The following is a 13,183-nucleotide window of genomic DNA, read 5'->3' on the forward strand; positions in this document are numbered from 1 at the left end:
TTAAGAAAAGCATAAAGAAAGGAAAAGAAAAATTTGTATTTCACTATAATATGACATTGCAGTGTTAAGTCACTATTCTCCTTCCTTCACGGGCCTAATTTCTTGTGCTAACTCACTGGCTTATTATGTAATAATAATTAAACAGTTTTTGACTATAGGAATAACGGCGTGATTTCCGATAGCAAAATTGTTAGCGCGTATCATGCCACTCAATTCAGTACTACTTACTGTATCGTTCGCTTCAAGCAGAGCCACGACATATCAGTAGGCTAGGCCAGGAAAAAGAACCCCCGGCGGTTTATTGCGCTTCGTTTTATAGCTGCGGCTGCGGCGAGGGAATGGGAAAAGGGACGCTGGCTTGTTATCCGGCCGCTTGCGTGGTAGCCACACCCAATACATCTTTTTATCTCCGAAGAAATCAGATCTGACAATGCACTAAGAAACTTGCCGAAAATTGGCATAGTATGTCAGCCATGTAGGCTCTGTGCGTAGTTGGGTTGAACTGCGTGAAACTGCTGCAATGTTTGTTACAGCAGCCGTACCTGATGCTGCGAGCTGAATGCTTGTTGCATGTCCAGCACATGGCTGATTATGACCGCCGGTGATTCTAGGACTTGAGGGTCGGTAAGCCTTGGGGCTGATGTCCACATAGTCGTAATCGCTGTCGTTGACTACCTTGTAGTGTTCCCGTGTTCGCAGCAGGTGTTGCCTATTTCGCCTTAGAAGGCGGCCGTTGTCTGTTTTCACTATGTGCGACCGGGGATTCACATTATGGAAAATCATCGCTTTGCGTGACCACTAGCGGCCGTCGCGAACCCGTACAGTGTCTCCTTGCTGCAGTGGAAGCAATGGCGTGCCATTGGACGTCTGGCGGTGTTTCACCACCGGGCGATTTCTTGTCGGCAATTCTATCATGCTGATAACGCGCGTGCCGTTCGTTACTGGAAAGTACCGGGCTCCCAGCGTTAAAGAAAGGAAACGCATCACGGCAGATGACGATTATCGTTGTGTGGCAGAAGGGGCATTCCAAAGGGTGTACACTGTTCTTAGAGAGTACACGTACGCGACGCGTGCCAAGAGAGACCACTTAGCTCCATCTATCGGGAAATATGAACACTGCGGTAGCCAATTCGATCCTGTCGCCTTGTTGCGATGCAAGCCGTCTGCGCGCGCACGGCCCGCTATCGCTTGTTTGTGATCTCGCGAAACTCCCGCGCGAAGCTGTCTACGGGCGCAAGAAACGCACTCAAACAATTGAATCTCACGTACGTCCGTGAGATCAGCGCGCGGCCGCTACGTTCTACGCATGCGCACTGCTTACATGTAGAAGCTCTACGTACGCAAAGCCTCCACGTACATGTAACTAAAGTTGTCTAATAGCTGTGGCTTACCAGTACTCACCTACGGGGCAGAAACCTGGAGGCTTACGAAAAGGGTTCTACTTAAATTGAGGACGACGCAACGAGCTATGGCAAGAAGAATGGTGGGTGTAACGTAAAGGGATAAGAAAAGAGCAGATTGAGTGAGGGAACAAACGCGAGTTAATGACATCTTAGTTGAAATCAAGAAAAAGAAATGGGGCATGGGCAGGACATGTAATGAGGAGGGAAGATAACCGATGGTCATTAAGGGTTGCGGACTGGATTCCAAGGGAAGGGAAGCGTAGCAGGGGGCGGCATAAAGTTAGGCGGGCGGATGAGATTAAGAAGTTTGCAGGGACGACATGGCCACAATTAGTACATGACCGGGGTAGTTGAAGAAGTATGGGAGAGGCCTTCGCCCTGCTTTGGGCGTAACCAGGCTGATGATGATGATGATGTTTATGATGATGATGATGATGACGATGCCTTCTCCATGCGGTTGACCTCTTCACGTCGTGGTTCCCTTAGCGCAAAGGATACACTCCGGGCTGGTTGTACCACTGGAACCGCATCCGGCCGTAACGCCATCTTGCACTGTCGTTTCACGCTGCCGATTCCACGGAAAAGGTGCAGGACAGTTTGCTCTGGTGATTCGTGCCTGTCTTGTTTAATGGCATCCACAGCTATTGAGATAAAGCCATATTGCAGGCACGTGTTAAATCCAAGGATTGCTTGTCGTCCTTTTTTCACGATAAAAAAAGCTTGTCTCGTGCTTCGCTCCGCTCATGACCACGGGTGCCGTGGCAATGCCGACGTGCTTGGTGACGGTGCCGTTGTAGGCACTCAGGACCGCTGTACTCTTGCGCAGGGACTACCACGGATGCGTTGAAGAATGCTGATGGGGAGGAGTTTTCAGGGTGTCTACCAACCGGGAAAACCGGGAAAACCGGAAATTCTCAGGGAGTTTGAGTAGTCTGGAAAAACTCAGGGGAGACTCAGGGAATTTTTGCCTCTATCAGGAAAAATTAGCAATAATTTTATTGAAAGGGGCGAAAGTCAAGGTAATGCAGGCACGAGTAACACGTAGGAATCATAATGAATCGTCTTTGACGCCCTGTCGTCGGCTGGATGAGTTGCCTGTGTACAGTCAACGACCGACTGTCCGGATTCCCAATAATTTGGACGGCTTCGCGGGACCACCACGTATCCCATAGAGTCAATGTATCAGAACGTCTGACATTTCCGACGCAAGAACTCTTCGCCGTCCGATTTTCCGGGCGTTATGCCGCAACCGCAGGTCCGAAACGGCATTAATCAAAGCCAGCGCCACTGCCATTTTGATTACCTCGCCGCCTCGAACCGGCGCTCTGGCGCGCAGATCCGCTGGCAGCCGTAGCCACCAATGCGCCAAAGCGAGGCCTAGCTGCTTTGACGTTCGCTATGAAGCTTCTTGCCGTTGGGTGCCGCGTTTTATATTGAAAGAATTCGCTGCTGTCAGCAAGGGCACGGACGCCGCCTTTGTAGTCCTCGCGAGTGACTTAGAAGTTTGGGAAGCACAGTGCGTCGCATAATGCTGGTTCCCAAAAGTGAGCTTCGCCTCTGTACAGAAATGTTACTTGGTGAAGCATACGCAAAAGTATTGCAGTGAAACATAACAAGTGTGGGAAGGGGCTATTGCCACAGGACACATTATGTATTCCTTAATTATACACGCGTGCACCCGGTATTTCCTGTTCACAGTACGAGCACCGATATGACTAAAACGTGCACTGACAGGCCTTCAGAGCATTTTAGAATGTGCCTGTGGTGTTTTGAGCCCTTAACGGCAGTAAATTACATGCATTTATTTTTTCCAACTGGCCGATTTTTCGGACGTTTTCGCGGCCCCTAGGCAGCTCGAAAAATTGGACGTAGACTGTGCACCTGACCAAGAAGGTGCTTCGAATGGTCCGTGGGGCGAACGAATGGTGGAATGAGGACAAGAACAGAAAGGACCTACACATTGACGAATGAACGGGAAAGGAAGCGTGCTGCTGCTGTTTTGAAGGAGCTTGAGCTCAACAAAACAAAGTGTTGGCTAATGCCGAGATGCAGGTGCCCCTCATCCAAACCTAAATAAACTCTTTAACGCTGTAAAACAAAACACTGAGGTGTCGTGCGCGGGCTGAGAGTATGTCAGGACAGTTGAGGTTGACTTACGAGCTGTTGAGAGGGAACTCAATTGTGACAACGCTCGGGCCTCATACCAGTGAGCTTGTATCAGTTGATAGAAATTGCTCATATTCGAAAATATTTGCGTCCGTATGCATCTCCTTTTTATTCGTATTTGAGAATGTCCAACTCGATTTGCATTTTTATTGGAAGACTTTATTTGCTGTGCATTTTGCTAACAGTTCCCTTCTATTCTCTTTTTGAATAACATAAACACTACTGCTTAGTATTGAAATTTGACTAAGTCGTTTTTTTTTCATATGCTTACTAGAAAGCGACAGCATTGGGCAATATGGTTTCAGCCCGTCTCGACATAAAACATAGTTCCGCGTCACTCAGGGAATTTTGCAAAGGCACTCAGGGAAAACCTCGAAAACTCAGGGGATTTGAAAATGTCAACCTGGTAGACAATCTAGTTTGCCTGGGAGCCTGTATCAACTTTAAAGCTGACCTGGCGTCCGGAAATCTGGCCTCGCACCATCCAATCCGGCCCTGCTTGCTTGTTGACACCGCTAATGCTGACGTCCGAAACTTGGGAATTTTCATCACCTTCCAGCTCTTCTTGTACTTGGTTGACTTAGCGATTTCTGCAGCACACCGAGAAGTTGTTCATTCTGTTGCACGCGTAGCAGCGATTCCCGCAAGCTGAGCATTGTCGTGGCGCGTGCGGCCGGCTGCATTGCTTGGTTATTGACGAATAGGCTAAGCCTCAATTTATCAAAGACTAACTACATAATTTTTCAGCCTATTAATACAGTAGAAAGTATCACCCTGGACATATTCTACGAACATACTGAATTAAAGCGTGTTTCAAACCAGAAATTTCTTGGTGTTTGGTTCAATGAGAATCTTTCTTGGAATTTTCATACCACCAAATTAATGTCTGATTTAAGTGAAACAGTTGGCTGTTTGTATAAGATATCTCATTTGTTGCCCCCCTGGTTAAAGATATCCATGTATTACGCACTTCTGTACTCAAGGTTATCTTACTGTATCCTTGTATGGGGAACTACGACGTCCAGCAATTACCTCAAACTAATTTCAATTCAGAAACGCGCTATGCGTGCCATTGAGGGCTTTCATGGCAGACCTACAGATTTACCTGCGTTACCGCTATTTCAGAAATATGGCATCCTTAAAGTAAAAGAAGTATACAACTTCAGTCTACTTAAGTACATCCATCATCATAGATTGTTCTTTTCTTGCCCAGATACTTCCAGCAGCCGTTATGCATTTCGGACGAAACGTAAGCTTGTTCCTATTACACGCACCAATTATGGCAAGCAAACACTAAGCTACCAGATTCCCACGGTAATAAATAACTTTCCCTTTGAAACTGATTATTACCTTCCAGAAAAACGCTTTAAATCTACAATTAAAAAATACCTTTTGGAACAAACGGAATGATACATTTATTTAGTCGACATACTTTGTATTTATTTGTATTTATTTTACTACCTTTCAAATGTTTTTTTCTATAACGCACATGTTGTAAGCTGTGATATTGTTTCTGTGTTTAAGGAGTGATATTTTTATGTTTGCATAAAAAAGATATTGTGTCTTTGCACCACTAATACGATAAGTTGTGTATTCAATTTATTCTTTTCTTGTACAAATTCTGAGCATGTTAACTTACTGCTTGATGCTTTTACAATGCTTGAGAAATTCATTGTGTATTTTGTTGTGAAGTGCTCATGCACAATGCCAGCTGTTTTACGGGTGACCGGGACCTTGTCAGGCTCTTGCCTTTTGTCTTGGCGCCCTCTTTTCGTTGAAAAGAAAATAAACTTACACTTTCGCTTCACTTTTACTTTCACAACGAATATGTTTTCCTTTTCAAGGCTCATTTCTTACGGCGTAGTCTACTTGCAGACTTCCTGTGCGCCATGTAACGTTTTGCTGCACGGCTACCTCCGCCGCCCTGCACATTTCTTCTGCTCTCTGCAATGTGAGAGACTTATCTCGGAGTATCTTTTCTCTGAGTGCCGTACTATTAGTGCCGAAAACAATCTGGTCACTTACCATGGATTCTTCGAGGCCGCCAAAATTACAGAGCTTAGCTTCAGTCCTCGGGGTTCGTGCAAAAGGTTGAAATGGTTCGGCCTCACCTTGCACACGCATACGAAACACGTGACTTCGTTTTCCTTTTGATAGAAGTAATTGTCAAATTTCTTGAGCAGCGTGTCGTCATCATCTTTGCGCTCACCTTCTGTGAAGCTCAAGTGGTTGATGTCGAGGGCTTTGTCGTCAGCAGCGCTGAGAAGGATCGCCGCTTTTACCGCTGCCGTCTTTGGACTGTCAGTCGGTGTCGCCGTCAGGAACAGCTGCAGTTTCTGCTTGAAGACAAGCCAGTTTCTTCTGACATTTCCAGTTAGCAGAAGCGGTCCCGGTGGTTTGACGATGTTCATTGCTTTGGCCACGGGAATGATCATGATGGGCAGAGGGGCCCGCTTCTGACTCCATGGATCGTTCGCTTCAAGCAGAGCCACGACGCATCAGTAGGCTAGGCCAGGAAAAAAAAACCCTGGCCGTTTATTGCGCTTCGTTTTATAGCTGCGGCTGCAGCGAAGGGAAGGGATAAGGGATGCTGGCTTGTTATCTGGCCGCTTGCGGGATAGCCACACCCGATACACTGACAGCGCTATGTCAAGTAACAATGATGTTTTCGGCGTTTCTTTTACGCTTGGCACGCGGGATCAAAAAAGCTTCCCGTGATTTCAACAGTGCTCCCAAAAGCTATTTGGTCGAGCTAACTCTGCTTATTGTCATAATAGGCAAGCGCATCGTTACCACATAGGCTGTCATCTTGACTCGGAACACGCAGCTCTAGATCAGCGGAAGCCCATAGCGGCAGCTTGTCACTTCCAGGCGAGTCGTGCAGTAAGCGGAGTTCGCTCCTTCGGATCACTCCTGGGACCGTGGTGCTTCGGGGCCAGTGTAGACTGGTCTTAGCAGAATAACCACCGCCGCTGGACGCTGTTGCATAAGAGTGCGCAACTAAATGCACAGCTCAACCAATAATGCTGAAACGCTTTTCTCAAGCTTCACGCAGGTCACTAGTCTCCTTACGGGACATTGCTATACGTATGTGGCACTACACTTTTTAAAGCCCTTAATGGAATGCGGTAGTGGCACGAGGCGCCGTCTAAGATGGCGATATCTTTGATGGCGCTTTACGCCGTCAAAGATGTAGAGTGCATTGCTTTTAAAGTGGATCTGCAAAGATTAGGAGCACATGGCGTTGTCGCCTTTGTAATATGCGCACTTTCGTTCTTATACTGTGTTAAACGTGTATCGTGAAAGTCCGACAGAAATTTCCGATTATATGTATACTTTCTGCGCCATGGCCTTTTCTTCGTCGTCATGGAAATCGCTCGGGCGGTGCACGAGGCTGCGGTGCTTAGGATAATTAGTGTTGAGGTAGGTGCCGTGCGTGAGCTTTCCTTTAAGAGCAAAATATTCGAAAATTCCCTTTAATTGCCTTCCCATGCAGAAGCTTATTAGGACGCATTCCTGTCGTGTGCGTGGTCTGCCACCCGTTCTTTATTTCTTCCCGCGTTCTTTTCACGAGATTCGATTTCTTCGCGGCCATCATATTTTACCCGAATCGCTGATTCTACAAAGAACCACATCAACTTGGCAAAAGCTTGTCTGTCCTGATGCCGTAGTGCGCTTCGGTGCATTTAGAGACGCCTGTAGGCATATTATTTTTTCAAACAGAAACATAATAAATTAATAAGACCTACAAAGTAAAGAAAGAGCAGGTAATTTTCCCGATTTGCTTCTTGATTAAGGCAAGAGCGCTAAAGTGAAAGCGTTATGAACGGTTTCTCTCTCTCTTTTTGCGAACTAGCGGGGTATTTCGACTTCGCCGAGTTACGACCGCGCGTGTTTAATTCTGTGACAGCTCTGACGGCACGTACGCTGCAGATGTTAGAAAGGAGTTGCCGAAGACAAAGGAGTTTCTATTCATCTGGTGTTCCACTGCGTGCCATATTTCGTGACATTACTCTTCCTTGGAAAGTATACTTAGCGCCAGTGAACAAAGACAGAAGGGAGACGACGCAACAATGCATGCGCTATGCGCATTGTGGTGTCGTCTGGGTTGTGGTGACCCCCCCCCCCCCACACACACACACACATGCGCTCCCTTCTGTCCTTGTTCGCTGAATGGGCCGGCGTTAAATATGCTTTCTAAGTCAGTTTACCAACACGCCCAACAAATGGCAATTATTTTCCCTTTTTGCGCATATTCGTTTCCTTTGCTAAGTGAAAAGGAGTATAGCCGGTGCCACCATAAAGGCGCCAACCTTTCCTATTATTCACTTCAATAAAAAAGAAAACAGTGATCAGATTCTAGGGAGTAGTGAAAGTGAGGAATGGACAAACAGTGGAATGTAACGTATAGAAACAGCGCAGGTAAAGCGCGAGGACCCTGTGCTAACACGATCTCGTAACATGAGAATGGGGCAGATTGGAACTGATTCATCGAAAGCACGGCGCATAGGCACGAGGGCTAAGAAGTTTGACAATTTGAAGAAGGTGACAATTTGCCTTCAACCTGTGGCAAAGTATATATTTTGCAGACGGATTGCCGCACTTATGTTCGTTATAGTGAATATCGTGATTCCTTTGGAAAATCGGGTAGGCTGTACCGGGAACACAGCCGCAATGGGATACGCGAGATGTCTTGCCCGTGCAGCAGAAGGTAGCTATGAGCTGTAGGGCTCAGTATTCATGTGTATAGTAGTAGTAGTAGTCATAGTAGTCATGTGTATTTGACCTGATCAAATACACAACTTAAATTTATTCATGCATTAAAAAGCTTGCATGCTTAACTTATGCTAGAGCTAGTGGGGCCTTACGGTGTAATTTTGGAGTCATCCTTGCTCCTTGTTCTTAAAACCGGTTTGTTTTATAGAGGGTGCTTGGGCATTATGGTACAAAAATTGCCGCCCTACTTCTGGCGCCCGATACATGCCCTGCGCCGCTCCAGCGCGCCGCACTCGCGGATGGTTGGGGCTCCTGCGCTCTGCTCAATCTGCTTTACTCTCCGTGGACACATTGTGAGCTGGTCAAGAGGCTTGCGTAATCTTGGTCTTGCTGCCCGAGTCTGCTCACGCCATTTAGGAACCCCACATGTCGCAAGCAGAGGCATAGCCGAGCAAGCTGGAAACCTCTGCAACAAGTAGCACACTTCAGCACCGTTTTGAGTGTGATAGATTATACCTGCTATGTCAAAGTGAACTCTCTGAAACGCCACGACTCTTTCCAAAGACCTACTACAAACGCCCTGCCGAGCCACATCTCTCAACGCGACCCGCGAGGCAAACATAGGCTCCGACTGCGTCATGCGTGGCTGCACAATAAAGTCATCAGCGCACGCGACAGTTACATGACCCAGTAGTCGTTTGTTTCTTTCAACGCGACAGCGTTAAGGAGCTCGTGTCCCAGAAAAGCCGTTGTCGTCGGCGTCGGGGCGTTGGCCGTGAGCGACAAATCCAGGGAGGCACTTCAAGAATAAAAAACAACTTGCAAATAGACTGGGTGGGAATCGAACCAAGGTCTCCGGAATGTGAGACGAAGACGCTACCCCTCAGCCACGAGTTCGACGCTTTAAAGCGGTACAAAAGCGCCTCTAGTGAATGCGGTGTTGCCTTAGAAACGAGCCGTAGAAAGTTATACTGCGGTGTCTATCGGTAATTATGACCATGTAACTTACAGAAGTCGCAGTTACGCGAGTAGCGATGGGCGTTTCCGCTTCATTTCTTCTGCGCTTTCCGCACACGCAGAGCCATCTTCCGGCAAACACAGAAGACCCCCTCCTCTCAATGTACGGCGCTGCCCCGACAGCTCGCGCGCCACGCGCGCATTGGGGCTGTGCGGGGACCAGTGCGAGGCGCGTCGCTGCCCGGACACCCTCTCCCCTGACGACGCTTCGCCATGCTCCCTCACGGGTTGCATAATCAAGTGTCCTTCCTTTCTTTAGATCACTATCTGTCTATCTCTCTGCCCGTGCCGATCACGACGTTTGGCTGGCGTACATCGTTTCCCCCTCCGAGATACCGAGTTCTTTGGTTCGTTCCGCTTGCTCAGGCGCACGTTTCGTTGCCGCGCCGAACGCTGCGTTGCTCGACACTCACCGCGTGATTGGTGGGTGAAAAGTCCGACGCGGGGGCGCCTCGTAAGTGATCGCTGCGCCGTAGCGCATTGTCTTACACCCCTTGGCGGGTCGACGGGAACGCTGTCGCGTTCCACTCTTGAAGGCGAAGCTTAAGCGTCCTCCAATTTTTGAACAACGGTACCAAAAATAGCTTGCGTGGAAAGGATGGTTGTACATCATTTATGCGATAGTGCTTTAATATGTTTTCGTTACATGCACTACTCGCAAGCTACTCCCTATGCAGACCCAAATAAAAGACGCTGCATGTTAGAAAGATCCAGCGTTCCCACTTGTTGAGCCAGTGTCGCTAGTGGGGATTTGTGCCGGTATTGACAGCACGTCCGCGTACTCGTGAGGGATCGTCATCACCGCACGCGTGCAATAACTGAAATGTTTGGAACTGGTAAGCATGATGGCATGCGCATCTGGCAGGTGTGGGTACTGCCGCACTCTTAATCCCGTTTACATAGGTGCGGTGAAGTGAGTGGAAACATTTCGAAACATGACGTAAAAGAAAGTTCTATCCATCCATCCATGTACCACTTTGCAGGTAACCTATGTGGAATCAATCTGCTTGAACGTCGGCCCTGCTTCGGTCGAGCTTCTTGGCACTGTTACTGCTGCAGTAACAGTTATTGCTACAGTAACAGTGATGTCGCAACAGAGCTATACCTGCGCATCACTCGTAATATAACGTAACTTTTGTGGGCGAGTCGGGGTCAGGCAATGAACAACTTTATTGGAAGAATGAACGGGATATATACAAAGTAGTGCCGCAGTGGGTCATGCGCAGTTCATACATATAAGCGTGACGTTGCTCTTATTCAGCCTTGCTACATCTTACCTTTTCCATTACAACTTAAGACATGGTTACCGTGTCTCGTGTTGAGAGTACCTACAGGGCTCGCGTCGAAGTCTTGTGCTTCTCCGTAGTTCTTGAGGGGGCTCTGTGGAAGATACGCCTTCGGACACGAGGCTCGCTTCCGATCGTGGGTCTACCAGGCGGGGGTGCTCTCGTGTGCGCCGAAGTTCCCGGCGGTCTTCAGTTTTGACGATCGTCGAGCGGTGTTGATCAGCTGGTCGGAGTAAGACGGCGGGAGACCAGGTCCGCTGGTTTGTATCATACACTGTGACCTGCTGACCTGACATTACAGGCGGCAAGTTCCTTCTGCCGCGATTATAATAGGTACTCTGTCGTTGGTGTATTTCTTGAAGGCGGCCCTGGACCACTTCAGGTGGAATTGTCCGTGGTTCCAAGTGGCTGGTAGGTACTGATATAAGAGTCCTAGTCTGTCATCCCATTTGCCTCTGCACGGGGGACTGGAGCACATCATCACGTAGGGTATTGCGCCATTCAAGTAATGCCATTTGAAACACAGGCATTTAAAAGGAACACTTCTTTAACAGCTTTTTGCTTCCTGAACCGCTCTCTCCGTCATGCCATTGGAACGCGGATGATAGGGGCTTGATGTGATCAACAGCCGAGGTGTTGAGAAAGTCAAACTCACGGCTGTTAAAAGGCGGACCATTGTCAGTGCACAACTTCCTGGGCAAGCCATGGACCGAGAAATCTTGAGAACACCATGTGTTAAGAGAGCTTGCAGTTGTACGAAACTCGAATTTCAAAGAAGGAGTATACGTCGTCAATAAGGGCGAACTCGTGGTCTTCAAAGGAAAACAAGTCCATGCCGACAACTTCCCATGCTAGTGAGGGTACATCATGACTTAGGAGTGGCATATTAGAGTGTCGAGGCTGATGCTATTGGCACACTTTACAGGCTTTACAGAACTGCTCGATGTTGCGCGAAATATTGGGCCAGAACATCACGTTCCTTGCCCTCGCCTTCATCTTATCCATTCCCACGTGCGCCGCGTGAAGAAGACTCATCATTTCCCATATCTTTGATTGCGGTACAATTACCTTGTTCCTTCGAAACACGAGGCCGTCCTGTGCAGGTATCTCTGTGATGTGTGGTGCGCGACATGGTGCGGTGATCGGGACGGTCAGGAGCAGACGACAAGGATTGCGCGCGCCGAGGCAAATTCCGTGCTGGAAGGTGAAAAACGACAACGCCGAAGAGCGTCCAGCACGTGAACGCGTGGTGCAAGAAAAACAACTAAAAGAAGAAAAGCAAACCAATTAGGAAAGACCACGGGGCGTCAGGCAGCCAATCGGAGAATGCCTGATCGGCCAGAGAGAAGAAAAAGCGTGGTGCGTGGAAGATTTCCAGGAAGCGACGCCAGGAGCAGGTCAACCACCGGACCGGGAGTTGAAGACGGGCCGTCGGGTTCCTGACCCGAGCCAGCAGAAACTTCACCCGACCGGGGCCTCCTGCCAGCCCGTTCCTGTGCGTCGCCCGTCTACCCGAGCGTGCCGCCAGCTGCTCAAGGCCGGTGTGCGTCTGCGCCCGTGGGCAGGACGAGAACAGTCGGGCTACGGGCCCGAGTTCTATGCCAGCTGCCCGGCCAGAACGCCGCCCCCGTCTGTCGTGCCGCCTGCTGCCCGAGGCCGGCGTTCGAGCTTCTGTGCCCGTGGGCAGGACAAGAGCAGTCGGGCTACGGGCCCGAGCTCTACACCCAGCTGCCCGGCCAGAACGCCGCCGCCGTCTGCTCGTGCCACCAAGCCGCCTGCTTTACCTGTCCAAGTCAGAACTGGCGCGCTCCGGTCGCCCGGTCGAAACTTGGGCATCACAAATTAACTTGTGATGCCCAAATATGGGGACAGCGGTTCGTGTACTCAAGGGTTTTAACGGTTCTCTTAGGCGGAGTCTCCGAGAACCCAATTGAGGACAAAGCCGTTAGTTTCGAACAGCGCACAAAGATTTAATGTAACTAAAAAAAGTTTAAAATAAATGATAGAAAGAAATAGAAAGAATAAAATAAACACTCAAATAGACATCACGGCAGTAAGACACATTTGGGGCTAGTGTGACGCTAAATAGTGCGCGAGTCCGGGTTTGCCACGACGGCAGGGACGCATAAGTCTCGATGCGGAGACGTGGCGCTAAGTTGGCGAAAGGAGTTGCGCCGGTCTCACCAAAGGACGTGGTGTAAGTTGACTGACCGGGCGACCGGAGCGCGCCAGCTCTGGCTTGCAGAGGTAAAGCAGGTGGCTTAGTGGCACGAGCAGACGGCGGCGGCGTTCTGGCCGGGCAGCTGGGTGTAGAGCTCGGGCCCGTAGCCCGACTGCTCTTGTCCTGCCCACGGGCACATAAGCTCAAACGCCGGCCTCGGGCAGCAGGCGGCCCGACAGACGGGGGCGGCGTTCTGGAACGGGCTGGCAGGAGGCCCCGGTCGGGTGAAGTCCTGGTGGCTCGGGTCCGGAACCCGACGGCCCGTCTTCAACTCCCGGTCCGGTGGTTGACCTCCTCCTGGCGTCGCTTCTTGGAACTCTTCCGGCGTCTCCCCACTTCTGCCGGCTGTTTGGATCGGACTGCTGGTACGATCT

The 13,183-nt window shown here is 49.4% G+C and overlaps 1 protein-coding gene and 1 long non-coding RNA gene across 2 annotated transcripts in view; one reads left to right on the forward strand and one right to left on the reverse strand.

Moving 5' to 3' along the window:
• The window catches only part of LOC142576741 (uncharacterized), a 62,205-nt gene extending 56,536 nt beyond the window's left edge, over window positions 1–5,669 (reverse strand). Inside the window, exon 1 of the long non-coding RNA XR_012826951.1 lies at window positions 5,595–5,669. This is a non-coding gene — a long non-coding RNA (uncharacterized LOC142576741). The remainder of the gene's footprint in view (window positions 1–5,594) is intronic.
• Window positions 1–13,183, forward strand: part of LOC142576740 (TWiK family of potassium channels protein 7-like) — a 377,792-nt gene that overhangs the window by 185,760 nt on the left and 178,849 nt on the right. The window lies entirely within an intron of this gene.

The sequence above is a fragment of the Dermacentor variabilis genome, chromosome 3 (genome assembly GCF_050947875.1).
Source record: "Dermacentor variabilis isolate Ectoservices chromosome 3, ASM5094787v1, whole genome shotgun sequence".
In the NCBI taxonomy this organism is placed as follows: domain Eukaryota; kingdom Metazoa; phylum Arthropoda; class Arachnida; order Ixodida; family Ixodidae; genus Dermacentor; species Dermacentor variabilis.